Source organism: Sus scrofa, chromosome 1, assembly GCF_054392235.1.
Source record: "Sus scrofa isolate SSC_HxYL_T2T_F1_AM1 chromosome 1, Sscrofa_HxYL_maternal_Yorkshire_Landrace_v2.0, whole genome shotgun sequence".
Lineage (NCBI taxonomy): Eukaryota > Metazoa > Chordata > Mammalia > Artiodactyla > Suidae > Sus > Sus scrofa.
In genome coordinates, this window is record NC_139383.1 from 257,989,542 (window position 1) to 258,014,174 (window position 24,633).

The 24,633-nt window shown below is 38.0% G+C and overlaps 1 long non-coding RNA gene across 11 annotated transcripts in view; it reads left to right on the forward strand.

Annotated features, from left to right (window-relative positions):
• LOC110256021 (uncharacterized) overlaps positions 1-24,633 on the forward strand; it is a 494,788-nt gene that overhangs the window by 17,391 nt on the left and 452,764 nt on the right. For 6 of the 11 annotated variants that reach the window (XR_014825659.1, XR_014825658.1, XR_014825666.1 and 3 more), the window contains exon 1: positions 7,156-7,305. The exons of 1 other annotated variant lie outside the window; for it this stretch is intronic. This is a non-coding gene — a long non-coding RNA (uncharacterized LOC110256021). Of the gene's footprint in view, positions 1-7,155; positions 7,306-24,633 lie in introns of those variants that run through there. 4 more of the 11 variants (XR_014825663.1, XR_014825671.1, XR_014825665.1 and 1 more) reach the window with 1 other exon arrangement.

Below are 24,633 nucleotides of genomic sequence, written 5' to 3' on the forward strand. Positions count from 1 at the left end.
GGCTTATAAGACCTGGTGGAATCTGACCCCAGCCTTCCTATCTTATCTCATCTCCTACATGCTCTGCTTTGCTCTGCAAGCTCCACTCCCCACAGACATTTGACCATTGCTAGAAAAAAGCAAGCTCTTTCCTGCTTCTGGCTCTTTTTCACTCCATAGGATGGTCTTCTCTTGGCTCATTATACGGCTGGAGTGTTGCCCTTCAGGTCTTGGTACAAAAACTGGTTTCTCTGGGAGACCTTCAATCACCACTCTCTTCAAGAAGCTCCCTCCACCATGTTATTTGGCATCACAGTGCCTAGCTTGCATTCTTCATGGTGCTTGCCACTAACTGTAATTATATAGTTGGTGTATTTTCTTACTTATTATCTTTCCCTGCTCTTTACCCAGCTCAAATCAAGTCACGTATGACCAGGAACCCTTATCTATCACATTCTGTGCTGTTAGTAAGTTCCTGAGCCATGGTAGGTACTTAACAAACCTTTGATGCAAAAATTAATCCATACTCAAGTGGTCTTTCTGCTCTTAAAACCCCTCCCTAACCCAAGTCACAAAGTCTATTTAACAATCCATCATCTTTTCAGTATCTTATTGGGTAAAACTGTTGGAGTTGACTTTAGAATCCTGGTCTCTACTCCCATCACAGCCATTTACTTGCTATATGACCTGAAGCAAGTCATTATTCCTCTCCAGATGATCTTCAAATCCCCTCGGAGACCTGATCCCAGATTGTTTCCAGTTTCACTCTTGCTGTCCCCATGAAGTGACTGTAATAGAAGCAACTTGGTTTTAACTAAGTCATTATGTTGAGATGCAGCCTGCAATTTATTTAGGTGGACCCGGTGTTTCCCCTCTGTTTGGAGACTCTTGGGTGGTGGTAATGGAGTGTGTCAGGTGATGATGTCTGGGGAAAAGTGATCCTTCCAGGAAGCATTTCCCAAGAGAGGCAGATGGGATTTATTGCTGGCAGCCACTGATGGGGAGAAACCCATATGCCTTTTGCAAAACCTTGGCCTGCCTGAACAAGCACAGAGAAGCTAGAACTTTATAGTGTATAGTGTCTGTGGCATCTCAGCCTCATCACCTTAAGAACAAGAGTTCCTCACCAGAAATCCCAGGCTGTAAAGGTGGTTAGAGGTCAGGAAACGTCAGTTCCTCCACGTGGGCTGGATCTGCACTGGATTGGCTGCCTGTCCTGTGCCTCCTGCTTTTCGGAACCATCTGCTTTCTTCTGCAGTGTTTATCTGGGAATGAAGGAAGGGAGCGAGGTGGGTGCTCTTTGCTGAACTAAATGCTCTGTGTTCATTGCCTCACCAGATGCTATGAGAGGGTTATTATTTTCATGCTGTTCCCATTTTCCAGATGGGGACACTGAGGCATAGAGAGAGATTGAGGGACTTGCTTGAATCCCCAGTGTTAGGAAGTGGCAACATTCTGTTGTACTCACTTTGCCATCTCTAATCCTCTCTTGTGTTGTTGGTCAGTTTCTGGTGTCACAGGGAACCCTGAACTCCACAGAAGGAACCCTTTTCAGGGACTATTTGAAAGGTCACTGTGATGGATCAAGTATGTGGCAAACGAAGTCCCTGCGACCAAGCTTTATAACTTGAAAAATAAAATCAGGCAAATGGCATCAGATTCCACAGGGATACAAATAAATAACTGTAAAGAAGAATCCTCTGCTTCATGGGGGGAAAAATAAAAGCATTAATGTGAACCTTAAGAAATATATAGTTTTCTCTGTATCCCTATTGGCATCATGGCTTTTGACTGTTTTAGGAAAGCTTAAATTTTTCCCAAGTCAGCAAATAAACCTTCTAGAAGGTTATCTGGGGCCTGAAAGAGAAGATACTCAACAGTGTTTATGGAATGGTGACATTGGGCCAGACCCTGCTGGTCATTGATGATAAAAAAGTGAAGAAGATATAGTTCCTGCTCTTGCAGAGATCAGGCTGAGGGGTGGAGGTTGGGGACAGACAGGTTAGTGGATAACTTAATACGCTGTGATTCAGGTTGTGACAGAGCTGAGAACAGGAGCCTGTGGGAACAGAGGTGAGGACGTTCCTTAGAGGAGGCGACGTTTGAGATGAGGCTTGAGGAATAAGCTGGCAAAATAGGGGAGGGTGGTGTGGGCAAAACCACAGAAGCGTGGGACAGGCAGAGTGACTGGGATAGTAGGAAAAGAGGCTGGGGAGAGTCATTAAACCTGACTGTGAAGGCCCTCCTTGTTTGGCTTTGGAGTGTAGATGTTATCCTGTGGTGGCAATTCTAGAAAGATCCCTCGAAGGGGGTCATTTGAGATTTTACTGGAGAAAACAGATTGGAGGGAGGTTGTCCTGATAGTCCTGGTTGGGAGACCGTCTTGAAAAAGGGCGGTGAAAGTGTAGGAAAGACAAGAAGAGGACACTCAATTGTGTAAGGAATTCTATTATTGGCAGAATTTTTATATTAAAATGGTACACTGTGATATATATATATCTATCTACTATATATATATATATACTATGCTATATATCACAGTATACATACATACAATGAAATATTAGTCTTAAAAAATAATGAAATAATGCCATTTGCAGCAACATGGATAGACCTAGAGATTATTATACTAAGTGAAGTAAATAAGAGAAAAATATCACATAGGACCACTTATATGTGGAGTCTAAAAAAATGATACAAATGAACTTATTTACAAAATGAAAATAGATACATAGCAAAAACAAATTTAGGACTACCAAAGGCAAAAGAAGGGAGAGGGAAAAATTAGGAGTTGGGATTAACCTATACACACTACTATATGTAAAATAAGCAAAGTAGTTAAACTACTATATATAAAATAGGTATAACACAGGGAACTAACTATATTCAATGTTTTGTGAAACCTAAAATGGAAAAGAATCTGAAAAAGAATATATATATAATATATAAAAATATAATCATATATATATATGTATATATATAAATCCCTTTGCTATATACCTGAAACACTATAAATCAGTTATACTTCAATTAAAAAAAAGGTGGTTTAATAAAAGGATCTGGCACAAAGTAGATACTCACTGTGTGAATGAGAGCTGAGTAGAGGGATGGATTTTATTACACTTATAGTGAGATATTTATATATAGGTGCACATTCACCTATACCAGCTATATAATTTTTATGATACACACATACCTGGAAATTTTGAGTTAAAATATTTACTTTCATTATAGAAAGTGAATGCGAATTATGGCAATTTTGAAGCATCTAATGTTCTCTGTGTTAAGATGACAAATTGTTCTTTCCAAATATTCATATTGAGTAACAAAGTTTTCTACTTGATTGCTTATTATTTTGTTGTACTATTACAGATGTTGTATTTGATTTCAGAGTGGAATTTGCTGTTCCATATCATTAAATAAATTCTCAGGGATATAATTTATTTTACTCCTCAGAGAATAGAAGAAATTCAGTAGTTTTGAAGCATGTGCCTGTCTTCCAGGAAGTTAGCAAAACACAACATACTTTATTGAATTTGTTTTTCCACAAATAAAGACAGTTTTTTTTTTCCTTGGGAAAGATAGTGTTGAAGATGGGGTTTATCTGTTGTATTTGTTACTTTAAAGAAGCAGTAGGAAGTAGTACCTGTCTGTCTATCTACCTACCTACCTGTCTATTATATATCCTTCAGAGCTACAGAGAGCCCAGAGCTGCATGCTCGCCCATTCTAAATTAGATTTCTCTCCTTGGTCTCCCTCATGGCACCCTGTTCTCATCCTTCGCAGTATTTTGCACAATTGTGAATTATAAATTTGTGGTAGATTAACTACAGCTGCAGATTCTTTCTTACTTCTTCCATCAGGAAGAGGTGGGATCTGTGTGTCCTTCTGTTGAATCTGGGTATGCTCTATGACAGTGAGGCCAGTAGAACATGGCAGACATCATGATGTGAGAGTTTCTAGGCTCAGCCTTAATAAACTGGTGGCTTCTACTTCCTGTCTCTTGGAGCACTTTCTGGGAACCCCCAAATCACTAGGCAAGATGCCTGATTACCCTGACAAGGTCAGGCCAGAGAGTCCCCATAGAGGCAATTTGGTCAACCGTCCTCCTGAGCCCAGTTTCCCAGACCTTCTGCCAAAGTTTATGACATATTAATGAGCTGCTTTGGACCCTCCAAATAACACCATATCTGCCTGTTGAATACTGTCACGTGACCTCCTTTGACACCAGCTGAACCCTGCTTGAATTTCTGATCCTCAGTATTGTGACATGTAATACAATGGCTGATGCTTTACGCCATTACATTTTGAAGTAGCTTGTTTTGCAGCAATAAATGACTGGAATAATAATAATTAAGGTTTATTTATTTATTAAAAGCTATTTCTCCTGTATTGAGACACAGTATGCATTCAATCAATATGCATTTAAATAATGAGGTTGAACAGAGGAGAGTTAGCCTAAAACATAGGCGTGGGTTTTCTACCCAGATTCCTGAATTTTTTGTGTCCTCTCTTGTTCATCCCTTCATTTTCCTCCAACATGCATCTGTGTCCTGATATTAAAATTCTTCTGCTTGTTTGCATGTGAAGCATTTTGAAGCTAAGGATACCATTTGCCTTAAGTTAGGGATATATCTTTTTACTGGAACCCATCACATGCCCAATTTTCTCAGAAAGGTGATGGCAAAAGGGTGAGCATCATCTGGTTTGAAATGAATTAAGAAGCAATATCCCTCCCTCCCTCCCTATCTATCTATCCCATCTAGCATAATTTTGCCATTTATTTGTTTTGCTTTTTAGGGCCACACTTGCAGCATATGTAGGCTCCCAGGCTAAGGGTCCAATTGGAGTTACAGCTGCTGGCCAACACCACAGCCACAGCAACACAGGACCCGGGCCGCATCTGTGACCTACACCACAGCTCAAGGCAATGCCAGATCCTTAACCCACTGAGCCAGGGATTGAACCTGCAACCTCATGGTTCCTAGTTGGGTTTGTTTCTGCTGCGCCATAATGGGAACTCCCATAATTTTGCTTTTAATGCAAAACTGGAAAGATATTCTTTGGGTTTGTTGGCATTTGATACCATACTATACACAGAAAAACATGTATATTTATAGTAGGAAGAATGGCTTCTTTGCCTGATTTGCTTTGCCAGCCAAGCTTCTGCCTTCTTAGTATCCACAAATCATAACTATTAGTAAGGCTTTCTTTAAAAAGTGGAATGCTGGCACTGGATGCTTTGTTTTTTTTAATACATGATTCTGTTTCTGTACCAGCAATTCTAATTATTATTACTGCAGTCATAATTATTATTTTGTTTGGTTGCAACTTCACTTTCCACACCACAGTATATGGTAAACATCTGGTGACTCTTAAAGCACCTTTATTAACTTTCTGTGAGAATCTTTTCCATCACCTAGAAGATAGGTCTTTTGGAAACAGCCAAGATGATGTGACTGCTGAGGTGGTTTTACGAATAGCAATTTGCTTTCTTCAGAACACCTCTTTATAGTGAGTTAAAAATGCTGTCATGACTTTTTAGCAGGCTTTGTTTGAAATGGCTGTCCTGTCTGAAAGCATATCATTAATACTACCCTTTGGCTGGGAGGTGGGTGTGTTCCAAGGCAGTGAGACGGTGGACTGAATGTCTATTTGCTCACACTGGGGCCATTTTATACTAGGTAAATCAGAGTTCTCAAAGCCCACCTGTTTAATTTATGTATATTTTTTTCCTGATGGGAATTTTGAAGAATTTAATGGCAGTATAGTCAGAGATAATGCTAAAAGTAGTGCCTGGTAATCATTGATTAATGTCATTAGTACTGTGGGTGACTCAGAGAGCAACTCCATTTAGAGAGTCCACTGGGTATAGGTGTGTAAGTGGATAGGGAAGGGGTGCTCCTATTGTCAATCATCATATTACAAGCTGTGTTGCACTGAAAGAGGCTTAAAGTTTCATTCACAATTGAAAGTAATTGAGAAAAGTTGGTGTATTAGGATTCACTTGGATAAAAATGACGACACAACTCAAACTATTGCTAAAAAAAGATAAAATTTATTGACACATGTAAATAAAAGTCTAGGTCTTCAGACATAGTTGAATCCAGGTGCTCATATAATGTTTCTGTGTTGGATGTACTCTAAGGAAGTTTTTTTTTTTTTTTTTTTTCCCCTTTAACTAGTGGCAAAGTGACCTCTAGCAGCTCAAGGTTTTTATAGTCCTTACAATTTATAATGCCAGAGAATGCAGAGTAAATTCTTTTCTAAAATCTCTAGCAAAAATCCTGGGGGTGATTCTCCTTAGCCTTATTCAGGTCATAATTATCCCTGAATGAATCATTATGGCCAGGAGGAGGGTGTGTGTGTTCTAAATTACTGGGCCATGTGCTTTTCCTTGGAACTGGGAAGGAAGGTCAACTCCAGGTGAGTCATGTTGATTAGAAATGGTGGTGATGCGGTTTCTTAGAGGAACAGCCTCAAGATACATTCCCTTACGGTTGCTTATTAGTCTCCTGGGATCCTGGGAACAAAGAGTGAGATGCTTCCTGAACTGAGATTTGGATGGGAACGAGACCTGAGTCTGGATGTGTTGTGTTATTCACCCACTAAATGGCTGTGGGCTGGTGACGTTCCCTGATGGGGTCTCATATTCTTCACTTGTAAGGACCAGGAGATTCTGATGATTCCATCCAGCTTGAAGATTCTACAGTTTTCTTTACTCTAGTTGGAAGGATTGTTGGAAGTGTTCAGAGAGCTGAAGTACAATATTGTGCTGCATAAACATGAGGGGTTTCTGATTCTGATGTCCATGGATTATGGTGATGATGAGGGCAGTTCTGCTCTCTATTAGAAACAGCCCCTAGTCCTCTGCTATCAGAGCTCTCCCCTTCACTCCCCCTCATCCCCTCCCCAACACTCCACACCCCCCAGCAGCAATGCTGGTGAGAGACCTTCTGGCTGCTGTAAGGTCACTGGGATAAATGGGAAGCTTGGCCCATTGCCCGAAAATGAGTTTGGCTTAAAAGTTCCTTGCCCAAGAAAAGGAAACGAAAACCTCCTGGGTTAGCCAGGGGGAAAGAGAAGAGTGAGTGACCTCTTTTAGAAAGCACTGCAGCCCTAGAAATCTGACTAATGGCTGGAGAGGGTACGTGATGATAACTCACAGCGGCCACTTGGATTTAATTATAGCAACATTTGCAGACAATAAGTGGGTCTTGAGTGAAGCTGGCCTGATGATATGGCAGTGACAAAAGCTAATCTGGATTTCTGGCCAAAAGAATGGATGAGAAATGACAAATGACTTCGGAAGGTTTCCTCTAGGAGGTATGTCTGTGTGTACATGTATGCATATATATATATTGCTATCGCCATGGTCAAATATTTCTAAGGGTTCCTGTGGTGAAGACGGTAATGTTCTGAATTGTGGCAAGAGAAGGTGACTTAGAGAAGACGGCCTGGGTTCATGCCTAGAGTTTCCACATATTCACTGAACCTCATTTTCATCATTTGCAATATGAGGAGCTTTGTTCTTTATGGTTTTGAAAATTAATAGTTTTAAGATTAGAGTTTTACTAAGGTATATTCTATTATTTTTTTCATTCTTTGCTTTTTTAGTTCTGTGGCTTACGTAGAGTAAAAGAGACAAGATCCCTGACTTCTAGGTACTCTCAAAAACAGGGACTCATTAGAATAGTAGTAAATTCAAGAATTCTCAATAATAAGCTGTTAGTAGGACTCTAGCAGAAAAATATATGTTTGAACAGCAAAGTCAAACATTTGTCCAACTAGCTGCTGTTTATCAAGGTCATATGTATCAGTACTGTGCTTTGTGATTTACATACTGACCAACGCTATGAGGTAGGTTTTACTAAACCCATTTTTTTTCGTCTTTTTGCCTTTTCTAGGGCTGCACCCGTGGAATATGGAGGTTCCCAGGCCAGGGGTCTAATCAGAGTTGTAGCTGCCGGCCTATGTACACCAGAGCCACAGCAACGCAGGATCTGAGCCATGTCTGTGATCTACACCACAGCTCACAGCTATGTCGGATCCTTAACCCACTGGGCAAGGCCAGGGATCGAACCTGCAACCTCATGGTTCCTAGTTGGATTCATTAACCACTGAGCCACAATGGGAACTCCCCTAAACCCATTTTAAAGGTTAGGACATTAAAGGTCAGATGGGTTAAGTAACTTGCTCAAAAAAAAAAAAAAAAAAAGAATGTGTTAATAAACCTCTAGTCCTCCAATCTCAAATTTGCTAATCGTCCTAAAAAGATTCTGATTATGTTCCATGTCTTTATAGTATTCACAACCCTCACATGATTATTTTCCTTTGGATGAATTATTACTTTCCAGCTTTGTGAATATTCTCAGCCACTGTTTTAGTTGGCTTTTACTGCTTACAAACTTTCCTAAAATATTGTGATTTAAAACATCAAACACGTGTTGAGATTATGATTCTGTGGATTAGCAGCTCGGGCTAGGCTCAGCTGAGTGGTTCTTCTGATATTGGATGGCTTTAGTCTTGCATTAACTTCCTGCTCACTAGATGGCTCTGTTTTTGGGGGGTGAGGGATGAGAGCAGTTGTCTTTCCTTATCCAATTGATAACTGAGCTCATTCACTTGATGGCTGGATGGGATTCCAAGAGAGATGGGGAGCTTCGCAATTTCTCTCAAATTTTGAAACTGTCATAACTTTACTTCTATTGCATTTTATTCACTCAAACAAGTCAGAAAATCCACCCAGATTCAAGGAGTAGGGAAGTAGCTTCCACCTTTTGATGTGAATTGCTGCAAAGTCACATTACAAAGTTGCATTCACACAGGGAAGAAAACTGTTGTGTTAATTTTTGTGAATAGTCTTCACAGCCATTCCTGTTGGCATTGAGCTGTTAAATGACCACAGAGATTTTCACTGTTGCCATGGAATCATAGCTGACCTGCAAGAAGAAAACAGGGCATTGTCTTTAGTGACTCAATGGAGCTTTGATTGCAGAATTTTGTTCTTTTTCACCTCAAAAGGAACTTGGGGGTGGCTTTTGTGTAACAAGGTAAAAGAGAAAATGGAAAGTACAAGGAAAATTAAAATTGTGGAAAGAGAAGAAGCCAGGAGCACAGTTAGTGTAGGAATGCATGCCTAGATGCTCTGTATAGTTGCTAGAGGTGTTCATGTCTGGATCTGGGCTCCTAGTAGCCAAGGCACAGAGAAGTATGAACCATGGCACCCATAAGAGAGTAAAAGCTAACATCTAATGTTGGATATGATAGGTCAGAGTTGGTGTGAGTGTAGCTCAGGGAGAGAGCTGCTTTTTCTTTTTTTTTTTTTCTTCTCATGGGAAGACTTAGGGGGTGGTAAACTGTACTAAGCAAAATTTGCAAAGAGGCTAAAAGTAATCCAAGTCATTACATATATATTGTATATATTTGATGATAATGAAGGCTAACAGTCACATTTTACAGGTTGAAGGTGCTTTATAAATTACAAAGTCCTATACCTCATCATCTATCTGTTGTTTCTAACAATGGTGTAACATAAGTAGAGGAGATTATGGTACTACGATTCTTATTTATCAGGCAGGGAAACACAGAAAGGTCAAGTGAGATGTTCAAGGTCATATAGTAAATAAGGCACGTCTTCTGACTTCCAAGTCAGTGTGCTGTGTGGGAAATATTGGGTGAAATGCCTGGGAAGATGCAGAGGTGTGTCATAGTATCAGGAAACCATGAACCCTTTGGGGGAGAAAGGATCAAATAATGGTAACAATAACAAAAGGTCATTTTTATTTTGGCTTTTAAAAATATGTATTATTTCTTTTCATCTTTGCACAGTTCCTTTGAGCTATCCTCCCCATTTTTCAGATGGTAAACAGAGGCTCAAAGAGCATAAATCCCTTGACTTAGATGGTAACAGCAACATTGGTTTGCAGCTCTAGGTCTCTTTTATAAAATTTGAGGACTTTCAACTAATTGATGCTGACTGAGACTCAGACTTGATATTAATAGGGGACACTGTATGATAGTGTGTAACCATATATGAATAGAACCTTAGTAAATCGAAGAAGGGACTAGCAAAATTAGGAGGGGAAAATTCATGGAAGGACACAGAATTATCTCGAACCTGAAGAGCTGGCAAAGATGTGAATGTGAAGTGAAGGTCAAAGAGCTAGGCTGGGCCTGGGAAATGGTGTGAAGACAGGGGCAGGGGTGGACGTGAGTGAGGCATGTTCAGGGCAATGGTGAAAAAATTAGTCTGATTGTATGGGACAATTTATTTTTAAAAATTTAATTCAACGCAGTGAACACAGGAGCAAAAGGTGAAAACAAGATGAATTAGATATGATGTGGTCTTCAGACAACTCAACAGACAGACATAAACAACCCTAAGGAAAGTAGTGGAATCTGAGATTGGGGCAGCACTGGTTGACCAAATATCGGGAGAATTGTGGACACTAAGAAAGCAGAAGCTTGGCTAGCTAAGCAAATCAGGCAAAGAAGCCATCCTTCCTACTATAAACATACATGTTTTTCTGTGTACAATGTGGTATCAAATGCCAACAATCCCAGGGATTATTTTTTCCAGTTTTGCATTAAAGGCAAAATTATGCTAGGTGGGATAGATAGATGATAGATAGATAGATAGATAGATAGATAGATAGATAGATAGATAGATAGATGGATGATAGATAGGGGCATTGCTTCTTAATTCATTTCAAACCAGATGATGTTCACCCTTTTGCTGTCACCTTTCTGAGAAAATTGGGCATGTAATAGGTTCTAGTAAAAAGATATATCCCTAACCTAAGGCAAATGATATTCTTAGCTTCAAAATTGTCAGAATTGTCAGCATGAGGACCTTGGGCTTGATCCAGCTGAGGATGAAGGAAGAACCAGAGATATGACAATACAAGGTTTCCATGAGCCTGGTCACAGATGGAGAAAGAAGACAGTCTTATGTCAACTATTAAATAGAAACTCTGGTAGAAAGACCCCTGGCCTGCATGTCCTGGAGAGAGATTAAGTCCAGATCCCTGAACTACCTGTGGCAGAGGGTTGCCATAGTTGGAATGTGGGAGATGGCAGCAAGTGACCTTAGCACCACTGGCCTACAGAGGGTCATCAGAGCTAAAACACATGTATGTGATTTTCTTTTTTAAAAAAAGTCACCCTGGCCTACAGAGGGTCATCAGAGCTAAAACACATGTATGTGATTTTCTTTTTTAAAAAAAGTCATATTATCTACTTTGATCATAAAAGTAATATGTGTTCATCATAGGAAAATACTTTTGAAGAATTTCTTCCCAAGATTTTTTTCCCCTGGTTATGTGTCTTAGATTTATTCATCTAATTCCTCTTACATGGAGATCAGAAAGATGGCTCAGTCCTTAACCTTATCTCTAATAGTGTTTTAGGAATCTTAGACCTGAAATCACATGGTTGTATTAAAGATCATCATGTTATTAACATTTTTTTTCTAGGAAAGGTGTAGCAATTTTTACTCTCACAATATATGAGAATGCTTCTCTTACTGCACCTTTGTCAATCTTGAGTGTAATCATTAAAAACACATTTGTTAGTTGAAACCCATAAAACCAGTATAATCATTCATCAAGCAAATCCCAGTAGAAAGACATATTGCAAAACACCTGACCAGTACTTCTCAATACTGTCAAAGTCATCAAAAACAAGGAAAGCCCAAGGAACTCTCATTGCCAAAGGGAACTTAAGGTGGCCTGATGACTAAATGTAAGGAGGTGTCCTGGATGGGATCCTAGAATAGGAAAGGGCTGTTAGATAAAACTAAGGAAATGGGACTAAAGTCTGAAATTTATTTAATAATAATGTATCAGTATTAAGCCAGTTGTATCAGATTTTCCACATTAGTAGTGTGTGGCATATCTTCACAATTTTTCTCTAAATCCAAAGCTGTTCTAAAATAAAAGTTCATTAGAGAGTTCCCGCCATGGTTCAGTGAAAACAAATCTGACCAGTATCCACGAGGACGCAGGTTTGATCCCTGGCCTGGATCAGTGGGTTAGGGATCCTGAGCTGCCATGAGCTGTGGTGTAGGTCAAAGAGGTGGCTCGGATCGGGCATTGCTGTGGTTGTGGTGTAGGCCAGCGGCTGTAGCTCTGATTTAACCCCTAGACTGGGAAGTTCCTTATGCTGCAGGTGTGGCCCTAAAAAGACAAAAATAAATAAATAAATAAATAAATAAAATAAGTTTACTAAAATCTACCAAGTAAACAAAGCCATGCTCACACAGACCCCCCCCACAAATATAGCAAATGAAATAATGAAAATGTAAGTATTAATACATTTTTATTTTTAAATTTTTTTTCCTTTTTTTATTACTCAAATGAATTTATCACATCTGTAGTTGTATAATGATCACAACAATCCAACTTCACAGGATTTCCATCCCATAACCCAAGCACATACCCCCACCCCACAAACTATCTCCTCTGGAGACCATAAATTTTTCAATGTCTGTGAATCAGCATCTGTTCCGCAAAGAAGTTCAGCCTGTCCTTTTTTCAGATTCCACATGTCAGTGAAAGCATTTGATGTTGGTGTCTCACTGTGTGGCTGACTTCACTTAGTATGATAATTTCTATGTCCATCCATGTTGCTAAAAATGCTGGTATTTTGTTCCTTTTAATGGCTGAGTAATTATCCATTGTGTATATGTACCACCTCTTCTTGATCCACTCCTCTGTCAATGGACATTTAGGTTGTTTCCATGTCTTGGCTATTGCAAATAATGCTGCAATGAACATTGGAGTACATGTGTCTTTGTGAGTCATGGTTTTCTCTGGATAGATGCCCAGGAGTGGGATTGCTGGATCAAATGGTGGTTCTATTTTTAGTTTTCTGAGGAATCTCCACACTGTTTTTCACAGTGGTTGCACCAATTTACAATCCCACCAACAGTGTAATAGGGTTCCTTTTTTCCACACCCTCTCTAGCACTTATTGTTTTTAGACTTTTGGATGATGGCCATTCTGGCTGGTGAAAGGTGGAACCTCATAGTGGTTTTGATTTGCATTTCTCTAACGATGAGTGATGTTGAATGTCTTTTCATGTGTTTTTTCGGCCATCCGTATGTCTTCTTTGGAGAACTGTCTGTTTAGATCTTCTGCCTATTTTTTGATGTGGTTTTTTGTTTTTTTGGTATGGAGCTGCAGAAATTGTTTATAAATTTTAGAGGTTAATCCCTTGTCAGTTGATTCACTTGCAAAGATTTTCTCCCATTCTGTGGGTTGTCTTTTCGTTTTGTTTAGAATTTCCTTTGCTAGGCAGAAACTTTTAAGTTTAATTAGGTCCCATTTGTTTATTTTTGTTTTTATTGTCATTACTCTAAGAGGTGGATCTGAGAAGGTGTTGCTGTCATTTATGTTGGAGAGTGTTTGGCTGTTGTTTTCCTCTAAAAGTTTGATAGTATCTAGTCTTATATCTAGGTCTTGAATCCATTTGGAGTTTATTTTTGTGTCTGGTGTTAGGGAGTGTTCTAATGTCATTCATTTCCATGTGGCTGTCCAGTTTTACCAGCACCACTTCTTGAACAAACTGTCCTTTCTCCATTGTATATTATTGCCTCTTTTGTCATAGATGAGTTTGCTGTAGGTGTGTGGGTTTAATTCTGGGCTTTCTCTCCTGTTCCACTGATCTCTATTTCTGTCTTTGTGCCAGTATCATATGGTTTTGATGATTGTTGCTTTGTAGTGTAGTCTGAAGTCTGGGAGCCTGATTCCTCCAGCTCCATTTTTCTTTTTCAGGATATCTTTGGCTATTTTGGGTCTTTTGTGCTTCCAAACACACTTTAAACTATTTTGTTTGAGTTCTGTGAAAAATGTCCTTGGTAATTTGAGAGGGATTGCATTGAATCTATAGATTGCCTTGGGTAGTATAGTCATTTTGGTAATATTGACTCTTCCAATCCACGAGCATGGTATGTCTTTCCATCTGTTTGTGTCATCTTTGATTTCTTTCATCAGTATCTTATAGTTTTCAGAGTACAGGTCTTTTGTCTCTTTAGGTAGGTTTACTCCTAGGTATTTTATTCTTTTGGATGCAATGGTAAACGGAATTGCTTCCCTAATTTCTCTTTCTGATTTTTCATTGTTAGTGTATAGAAATGCCATCGATTTCTGTATACTAACTTTGTATCCTGTGCCTTTGCCAAATTCATGGATGAGCTCTAACAGTTTTCTGGTAGAGTCTTTAGGATTCTCTAGGTGTAGTATCATGTCATCTGAAATAGTGATAGTTTTACTTCTTCCTTTCCAATTTGGATAACTTTTATTTCTTTTACTTCTCTGATTGCCGTGGCTAGGACTTCCAGAACTATGTTGAAGAGTAGTGGCAAAAGCAGATATCCTTGTCTTGTTCCTGATCTCAGCGGGAATTCTTTCAGCTTTTCACCATTGAGAATGATGTTCGCTGTGGGTTTGTCATATATTGCCTTTATCATGTTGAGGTAGGTTCCCTCTATGCCCACTTTCTGAAGGGTTTTTATCGGGAATGGGTGTTGGATTTTGTCAAAGACTTTTTCTGCATCTATTGAGAGGATCATATGGTGTTTATTCTTCAGTTTATTAATGTGGTGTATCACACTGATGGATTTGCAGATATTGAAGAACCCTTGCATCCCTGGGATAAATCCCACTTGATCATGATGTACAATCCTTTTAATGTATTGTTGGATGTGGTTTGCTAGTATTTTGTTGAGGATTTTTGCATCGATGTTCATCAGTGAAATTGGCCTATAGTTTTCTTTTTTAGGGTATCTTTGTCTTGTTTTGGTATCAGGGTGATGGTGGCCTCATAGAATGAGTTTGGAAATATCCCTTCCTCTGCCATTTTTGGAAATAGTTTCAGAAGGAGCTCTTCTCTAAATGTTTGATAGAATTCACCTGTGAAGCCATCTGGTCCTGGACTTTTGTTTGTTGGAAGTTTTTTAATCACAGTTTCAATTTCAGTGCTTGTGATTGGTCCTTTCATCTTTTCTATTTCATCTTGGTTTAGTCTTGGAAGATTGTACTTTTCTAAGAATTTGTCCATTTCTTCTAGGTTTTCCATTTTATTGGCATGTAGTTGCCTATGGTAGTCTCTTATGATCGTTTGTATTTCTGTGATGTCCATTGTTACTTCTCTTTTTTCATTTCTAATTTTATTGATTTGTCTTCTCTCTTTTTTTTCTTGATAAGTCTGGCTAAGGGTTTATCAATTTTGTTGATCTTTTCCAAGAACCAGCTTTCTGTTTCATAGATCTTTTCAGTGGTTTTCTTTGTTTCTATTTCATTGATTTCAGCTCTGATCTTTATGATTTCTTTCCTTCTACTAACTTTAGGTCTTGTGTGATCTTCTCTCTCGAGCTGCTTTAGATGTAAAGTTAGCTTGTTTAGTAGAGGTTTTTCTTGTTTCCTGAGGTGGGTTTGTATTGGTATAAACTTTCCTCTTAGAACAGCTTTTGCTGCATCTCATAGGTTTTGCAGTGTCGTATCTTTGTTGTCATTTGCCTCTAGGTAGTTTTTAATTTCCTCTTGATTTCTTCAGTGATCCATTGGTTGTTTGTTTGGTAGCATGTTGTTTAGTTTCCACGTGTTTGTGTTTTTTGCAGTTTTTTTTCTTGTTGTTGATTTCCAATCATACAGCGTTGTGGCTGGAGAAGATGCTTCATATGATTTCAATTTTCTGAAAGTTACCAAGGTTGGATTTGTAGTGCAGGATGTGCTCAATCTTAGAGAATGTTCCATGTGCACTTGAGAAGAATGTGTATTCTGTTGCTTTTGGATGGAATGTCCTATAAATTTCTATGAAGTCCATCTGGTCTAATGCTTCATTCAGGGCCTGTGTTTCCTTATTGATTTTCTGTCTGGATGATCTGTCCATTGCTGTAAGTGAGGTGTTAAAGTCCCCCACTATGATTGTGTTATTGTTGATTTGTCCTTCTAAGGTTGTTAGCAGTTGCCTTATCTATTGCAGTGAACCTATGTTGGGTGCGTAGATGTTTAAAATTGTTCTATCTTCTTCTTGGATTGTTCCTTTGGTCATTATGTAGTGACCTTTCTTGTCCCTTAGAATAGTCTTCATTTTAAAGTCTATTTTGTCTGTTATGAGTATTGCTACTCTGTCTTTCTTTTGATTCCCGTTGGCATGGACTATTTTCTTCCATCCTCTCACTTTCAATTTGTGTGTGTCCATAGAAGTGAAATGGGTCTCTTGAAGATAGCATATATATGGATCTTGTTTTTGTATCCATTCAGCCAGTCTATGTCTTTTGGCTGGGGTGTTTAGCCCATTAACATTTAAGGCAATTATTGATATGTATGTTTTTATTGCCATTTTATTAATTGCTTTGGGTTTGTTTTTGCTGCTTTTTTCTTCCCTTCTTCTCTTGTTCTCTCCTCTTCTGGTTTGATAGCTATCTTTAGTGTTGTATTTGAGTTGATTTTTCTTTGTTTGTGTATCAGTTGTAGATTTTTGGTTTGCAGGTATTCTGAAGTTTTGATATAAGAGTCTATATGTATATGAGATTGTTTTAAGTTGTTGTTCTCTTAATTGCAAGTTCATCTCCAGTGTCCTCCATTTGTACCCACCTCTTCTCATGCTTTCTGAATTTGGTAGTATAATTGTGCATGGATGATTTTGTATCTTTACTGTATATATACCTTTACTGGTGAGCCTTGTCATTTGTGTTATTTTTGTTCCCTGTTGCCGTCTTGTCTTTTCTGCCTAGAGAAGTTCCTTTAGTATTTGTTGTAAGGCTGGTTTAGTGTTGATGAATTCTCTCAGCTTTTGCTTATGTGTGAATGTTTTGATTTCTCCTTCAAATGTGAATGAGAGCCTTCCTGGGTAAAGTAATCTTGATTGGAGGTTTTTTCCTTTCCTCACATTAAGTATATCATACCACTCCCTTCTAGCCACAGAGTTTCTGCTGAAAAATATGCTAATAACTTTATTGGGGTTCCCTTGTGTGATTTGTTTCTTTTCCCTAGCTGCTTTCAAGATTTTCTCTTTGTCTTTAATTTTGGTCAGTTTGATTAATATGTGTCTTGGTGTATTCCTCCTTGGGTTTATTTTATGTGGTACTCGTTGTGCTTCCTGGATTTGAGTGAGTGGTTCCTTTCCCATGTTAGGGAAGTTTTCGGCTATTATGTCTTGGAATATTTTTTCTGTCCCCTTCTCTCTCTCTTCTCCTCTGGCACCCGTATAATATGGATGTTGGTGTGTTTAACATTGTCCCAGAGTTCTCTGAGACTGTCTTCATTTATTTTCAATCTTTTTTCTTTTTTCTGTTCTGCATCCATAGTTTCCACTCATCTGTCCTCCACTTCACTTACTTGTTTTTCTGCCTCCTATATTCTGCTGTTAGCTGCTTCTAGTGAATTTTTTATTTCAGTTATTGTATTTTGTATCTCTTCCTGTTTAAGTTTTATATCTTGTATCTCTTTTCTCAGTGTTTCCTGTACGTTATCCATCTTTGTCTCCAGTATATTTCCAAAGTCTTGCATCATCTTCAGCATCAACAATCTAACATCTTTTTCCTGGAGGCTGAGTATCTCATTGCTCAGCTGATTTTCTGGGGTTTTTCCTTTCTCCCTCATCTGAGTTATAGTTCTCTGTCTTATAAATTTTGTAGGTTTTTGGTGTGGTGACTTTTTTTTAAGATAATAGGGTTGTAGCCTCTCTTACTTCTGGTGTCTGCCCCCCTTATTGCTGAAGTTGGTACAGGGGTTTGCTGTAGGCTTCCTGATGGGAGGGACTCATGCTTGCCCACTGGTAGTTGGAGCTGATTCTAATCCCTCTGGTGGGTGGGGCTTAGTCTCTTGATGGGATTAGAGGTGGCCGTGTGCCTGAGGGGTCTTTAGGTAGCCTGTTTACTGAGGGGTGGGACTGTGATCCCACCTGGATTGTTGTTTGCTCTGGGGCTTCTCAGCACTGACTGATGCGTGGGGCCAGAGTTTCCCAAAATTGCCACCTCCAGAGAAAGGCAGCTGTGGAATATTCCCAAGAGCTTTGTTTTCAATGTCCTTTCCTCACAACAAGCCACATTCCCCCCTGTTTTCCCAGGACGTCCTCTAAGAACTGTAGTCAGGTTTGACCCAGATTCCTATGGAGACCTCGCTCTGCCCTGGGACCCTGTGCCCGTGAAAGTGCGTGTGCACCTTTTAAGAATGGGGTCTGTGTTTTCTCCAGTCCTGCGGACCTCCTGTGCACAAGCCCCATTGGCCTTCAATGCCAGATGCTCCAGGGGCTCTTTCTCCCAGTGCCAGGTCCCCACATGTTGGAGTTTGATGTGGGGTTCAGAACTCTCACTCCTGTAGGTGAGTCTCTGTGAACCAATTAGTTTCCAGTCTGTGGGGCTTCCCGCCCAGGAGGTATGGGATTGCTTATATTGAATAATTGCCCCTCTTACCTCTTGATGTGGCCTCCTCTTTATCTTCTGGAGTAGGGTATCTTTTTGAAAATTTCTGGTCCATTTGGGTGAAGATTGCTCAGCCTTTAGTTGTGAATTTTGTTGTTTTCAGGAGAGAAGTTGCACTCCAGTCCTTTTATTCCACCATCTTAATCCCATCTCCAGATTTGGGTTTTAGAAAGCAATTCTAATTGCAATGTGGAAGTGATTGGAGTTGTAAGGCAGGAAAAAAAGTAGTGAGCAAACTTCATAAGGGAATTCTTATCCAGACTTTTCCCCCACCGTCTGGGACCTGGGATCCCCCAATTCTGTGTATCTTGCTGTAAGACAGTCCCTCTCCCAGGCCCTGACATGGAGCACCAAGCCTTCCCCAGCAGAAGCCTGGGTTCCTGGCTGCTCCTGCTATGAGCTTGAAATACATTTTTAAAAGTAGCTAAAATTATTAGTCTGTACCAAATAACATGAGTCATTTATGGTCTCTCCAGTTTTCTGAAAACAACCAGAGGTCACAGATAAAGTTGCTGAAAAGGATCATATGTATTAATTATATTGGGTTGAAAGTACAGTGCTGAAGATTATGTAGACTGGAATCAGAATGCCTTGCCTTAAGCCCTGATTGTATTATTTACCAGCTGGATGACCTTGGGTTAGTTATTTCATGAATCTGTATTTTCATTTCTCAATCTATAAACTGGTGATAAAAATAGACTCCAGGAAGTTGGTCTTAGAATTATATGGTGTTATTTGTATAGCACTTAGAACTATGCCAGACATTTAGTGCTGTAAGTGTTTTGTTGATAAATAAATAATGAGAAAAAATAAATCTGTTAATTTACTTATTGAATAAACATTCACTGAGTACACCTGCAGGCCAGGCATTGTGTTCGGTGCTAAGAACACAACTGTGAAAACACAGACAGTGCCCTCAAGGAGTTGACTGGTGGGCAGAGACAGAGGATGAAGAGACAAGTCATCGTAGATTGCAATAAGGGCTAGGAAGGAATTAATAAGGCAAAATGATGATTGAAAAAAGTGCTTCATATATTTTTATTTTATATTTTCTCTTCTCTTCTTTCCTTTGTATTTCCTGAAAGACTTTTCAAATTTGTTTTTAAGCCATGAATTTGATTTTCTACAGTGTGTACCATTGTATTTTCTGCTTCTAATGGAAATTTTAGTTCTGTTACTTCATTTTTAGTTTCCTTCTCATCTCAGCCAACTTATTTTTATGTCCCTGCCTGGATTTCATTCACCTGTTTTTTTTTTTAAATTGCATCTGACACCTGAGATTTTTGACTTTAATTTGCTTGATTGGTGTCCTTAATTTCTTGAGTCTAATTGAAAACCAAGATGGATGCTTTCTGCCTTTTTTAAATCTTCTATAGAAATAATTTTCAGAAAGCAGTTGTTTGAGTCAGTCAGTGTGCTTAGTTATATAGAAGAATGTGATTTTGATGATTTAAATAGACAGGAATTTATTGAAAAGATATTGCGTAGTTTATGGAATTGCTCAGATGGGGGGTGTGCACTGGGAACTGGCCCTAGAGATGACATGGCCAGAATCTTGTCAAAATCAGACTACAGAATCACTCAGGGGGCCCTCACTGCCATGTTAACTGAGCACTGCTCCCACCCCTTTCATCTCGTCATTACTGCCTCCAGAAGCTGGTTGGTACTTAGTGTTTTTAATTTGGATTTCCCTGATTACTTGGGATTTGAGCATTTCCCCCTATATGTGTAATTGTTTATATTCTTTTGTGAAGTGTCTATTTAAGTCTTTTGTCTACAATTTAATTTTGTCATTTCCTTTTTCTTATTGCATTGTTATAGTTCTTGATGCATTTCAAATACTAGTCCTTTGTCAGATTGTGAATATTTTATCTCATCATGTGGCTTATCTTTTCATATTCTTAAAGCCATTAGTGAGCAAATATTTTAAATTTTGATGAGATCCAATGTACAAATTTCTTTTAATAGTTAGTATGGTTTCTGTATTTGAAGAAACTGTTTCTTACCCCAGGGTTGCAGAGATTTTCGTCTTTGTTTTTCATTTGTTTGCATCACATTTAAGTATATGGACAATTCTTATATATATTTTTTTTATGTGTAAGGTAAGGCTCAATGTTCATTTCCCCACATAGGCATATCTAGTTGAAAAGATTTTCTTTATTCATTTAGTTACCTCAGCATCTTTGTTGAAAGCTAATTGACCATATGTATAAGAGCTTTTTTTTTTGTCTTTTCAGGGCTGCACCCTTGGCATATGGAAGTTCCCAGGCTAGGGATCAAATTGGAGCTACAGCTGCTGGCCTGTGCCACAGCCACAACAACACCGGATCCAAGCTGCATTTGCGACCTATACCACAGCTCATGGCAACTCTGGATCCTTTACCCACTGAGTGAGGCTAGGGATCAAACCTGCATCCTCATGGATACTAGTCAGATTTGTTTCTGCTGAGCCATAATGGGAACTCTAAGAGCCTTGTTCTTGATTCCCTATTCTGTACGAACTGATCTATATGTCTGTCTTTAGAGTAAGTCTTGAAGTCAGGGTAAGTATGCCAACTTTGTTCTTTGTCATTTTCATCATATATATTTCAATTATTTTATAATCAACTTGTTATAGGCTTTAAGTCCCCTTCAAGGAGATTAAACCCAAAAGCCTCTGGCCATGTCTCATTTTATCTTTTGTCTTTTTTTTGTTGTTGTTGTTGTTGTTGTTGTTGCTATTTCTTGGGCTGCTCCCACAGCATATGGAGGTTCCCAGGCTAGGGGTCGAATCGGAGCTGTAGCCACCGGCCTACACCAGAGCCACAGCAACGCAGGATCCGAGCCGTGTCTGCAACCTACACCACAGCTCATGGCAACGCCGGATCGTTAACCCACTGAGCAAGGGCAGGGACCGAACCCGCAACCTCATGGTTCCTAGTCGGATTCGTTAACCACTTCGCCACGACGGGAACTCCCATGTCTCATTTTAATGCCCCTTTCCCCGCCTTGAACAGCCTGGGCTGCTCATTCCTTACTATAGAGAAGAAATGTCTGTCAGTCATTTCTCACCCTGCTTCTGTGTAACCTGTTCCCCATGCAAATAAGATCCATAGCATGAGACATAAAAATGATTGTAGAGTGAGTCGGGCCCTCTTTTAACTTTGTATGTGAGCTCTCTCTCTCTCTGAAAATGTACTTTCCCTTTAATAAACTTGTAAAATGCCAGACTTCCTGCATCTCCAAATCTTTGTTGTGTGGGGGCAAGAATTGAGAGAAATAATGCAGAAAGACCTGACATACTTATACTTTTCTATTAAAAAGTTCTGTTGGAATTTTTATCGGCATTATGTTGAAAACAGATAAATTTGGAGAGAGACATCTTAATTATAATTATATAATTATTAGTTATAATTATATAACTGTATTCTAATCCATGAATATCATATATCTCATTTATTTATATGTTTAATTTATCTTAATAGTATTCTATACTTTTCAGTATAGGAATCTTAATAGATTTCATTAAATGTATTCCTAAGGATATTTTCATTTTTTTGGTGCTATTAGAAATTAAGTTTAAAAATTGTGTTACTGTTATTTGCTGTTAGTATGTAAAAATTCAATTAATTTTGATTATAATCTGATTTTTAGAAATTTAAATTTATATTCTGAGATCTTGCTATGTTCACTCATTAGTTCTAGTAGTTGTTTTGTGTCTTCCTGGGGATTTTCTCCATAAATAACCATGTCATCTGCAAATAGAGATAGTTTTCCTTCTTTTTTTTCTCTGAGCTTTACAACTTTAAATTTTTCATAATTTATTGCAACTGCTAGCATCACTAGTGTTAGAGCAGATATCCTTGCCTTCTTCCTGATCTTAAGGGGAAAGCATTCATTATTTCATCAATAAGTATGATAGCTGTAAGTTTTTCCCTAGGTGTCCATTACCACGTGGAAGAGGTTTCCTTCAATTCATAGTTTTTCTTTGAGAATTTTTATCATGAATGGGTGTGGAATTTTATCAAGTGATTTTTTTTTTCTGCATTTGGTTTTTTCCTCTTTTGTTCTGTTAATATGGTAAATTGCATTGGTTTCTCTTTAAATGTTAAAGTAACTTTGCATTACTGGCATAAACCTCACTTGGTCATGATGTATTATTTTTTTGATATATTGCTGGGTTTGATTCACTTAAAATTTGTCAAGATTTTTAAAATCTATGTTCATGGAAGGTATGGACTTGTAGTTTTCTTTCATTGTGATATTTCATTATGTTTTAGCATCAGGATAATGTCACTTATCTCCTATTTTCTGGAGCAGCTTTTATGGAATTCGTATTTTTTTCTTCTTTAAGTTTGGCAGAATTCACCGCTAGAGACATCTGGGTCTAGAGTTTTTCTTTATAGGAAGAATTTTTAACAAGGAATTGCATTTCTTTAACAGCTATCATGTAATCTGTTTCTCCTTGATTATACTTTGCTAGCTTTCAAGAATATATTTATCTCATTTAAGTTGTTAACTTTTTTTTTTCTTTTTTGGCCACCCTGTGGCATATAGAGTTCCTGGGCCAAAGATCATATCTGAGCTGCAGTTGTGATCTCAACTGTAGCTTTAGCAACGCTGGATCTTCAACCTACTGTGTCAGGCTGGGGATCGAACCTGTGCCCCAGTGGCTCCCAAGATGCTGCTGATTCAACAAGCTCTTGGCTCTATTATTCTACTTATTGTTTGCTTTCTATTTTATTGTTTTTTGCTCTTAATTTTATTTTCTTTTTTCTATCTGCTTTGGGTTTACTTTGCTCTCCTTTTTCTAGATTCTCAAGATCATTAATTGCTGGTCTTCGCTTTTCTTGTTTGATATAAGCACTAAAAACTGTATTTTTTCCTCTAAGCACTATTTCAACTGTATCTCACAAATATTTATATCTTATACTTTCATTATCCTTCAGTTTAAAATAGTTTCTAATTCTTCTGTGATTTCTTCTGACCCTTAGATTATTGAGAAGACTGTCATCAAGTTTCCAAATGTTTGTGATTATCCTAGCTATGTCATTGTTACTGATTTCTAATTTAATCTTTTAGTACTAGAAGTTCATACATTGTATGACTTTAATTCTTTGAAATCACTGAAACCTGCATTATAGTCTAACATATGGTTTATCTTAGTGAATTTACCATGTGCACTTGAGAATAATATGTATTATGCAGTTTTGGATATAAAGTTCTATAAATACAAACTAGGTAGAAATGAATAATATGTCCAGTTATTCTATTCTATGTATTTACTGGCTTTTGTCTAGCTTTTCCCTTATTTGCTGAAAAGAGGGCTGTCAATTTTTTACTCATGTATTTTAAGGTTCTGTTATTAGACACATGCCCATTTATGGTGGCTGTACTTTCTGATGAATTGACCCTTTTATTATTAGGAAATGGTCTTCAATATTTTGAGATCTATTTTATCTGATATTATTACAACCATTTCATCCTTACTGTGCTTGCTCTTTATATGGTGTGTCTTTTTAGGTCCATTTATTTTTAAACTTTTATTTATATTTAAGATGTGTCTTTAATAGATAGTATTTCATTGAGTCTTGAGTTTTTAGCTCATTTTGATGATTTGTGCTTTTTAAATGGAGTGTTTAACCAATTAATATTTAACATATTTATTGATGATGATTGGGTTTAGAAAATGGCCTACCATTTTATTCTTTGTGTTTATGTGTGTGCGTTTTAACCTCTCTCACCCCTCACCCCCTTATCCTGACTTTTTAAAATTTTTTAAATATTTTAATTTCCATTTTAGTATACTTATTGGTTTAAAGTTATCTTCCTGTTCATTTTAAATTTGCTCTATCCATTAACTTTTCACAGTCTATATAATATTAAATAATAAAAGAAGAAATATTGTAATGTGTAGGTCCATATACTCTCCATCTTACCATACTTTAAGTTATTATATGTATTATACCTACATATAAATACATACATAATTATTATATGTATTATACCTGCCCACAAATCTCACAAGACAATACTTTTTTTTTTTTGCTGTGAACAGTTGTATGTATTCTACAGAAATTGAAATTAAAAGTATTTTATATTTATTCATATATTTATTATATTATACTCTTCAGTCATTCCTCAAAGTCTAATATTCCTTTTGATATTTTGTATGCAATGCAGAGTACTTTTGGGAGTTCCCATCATGGCTCAGTGGTTAACGAATCCGACCAGGAACCATGAGG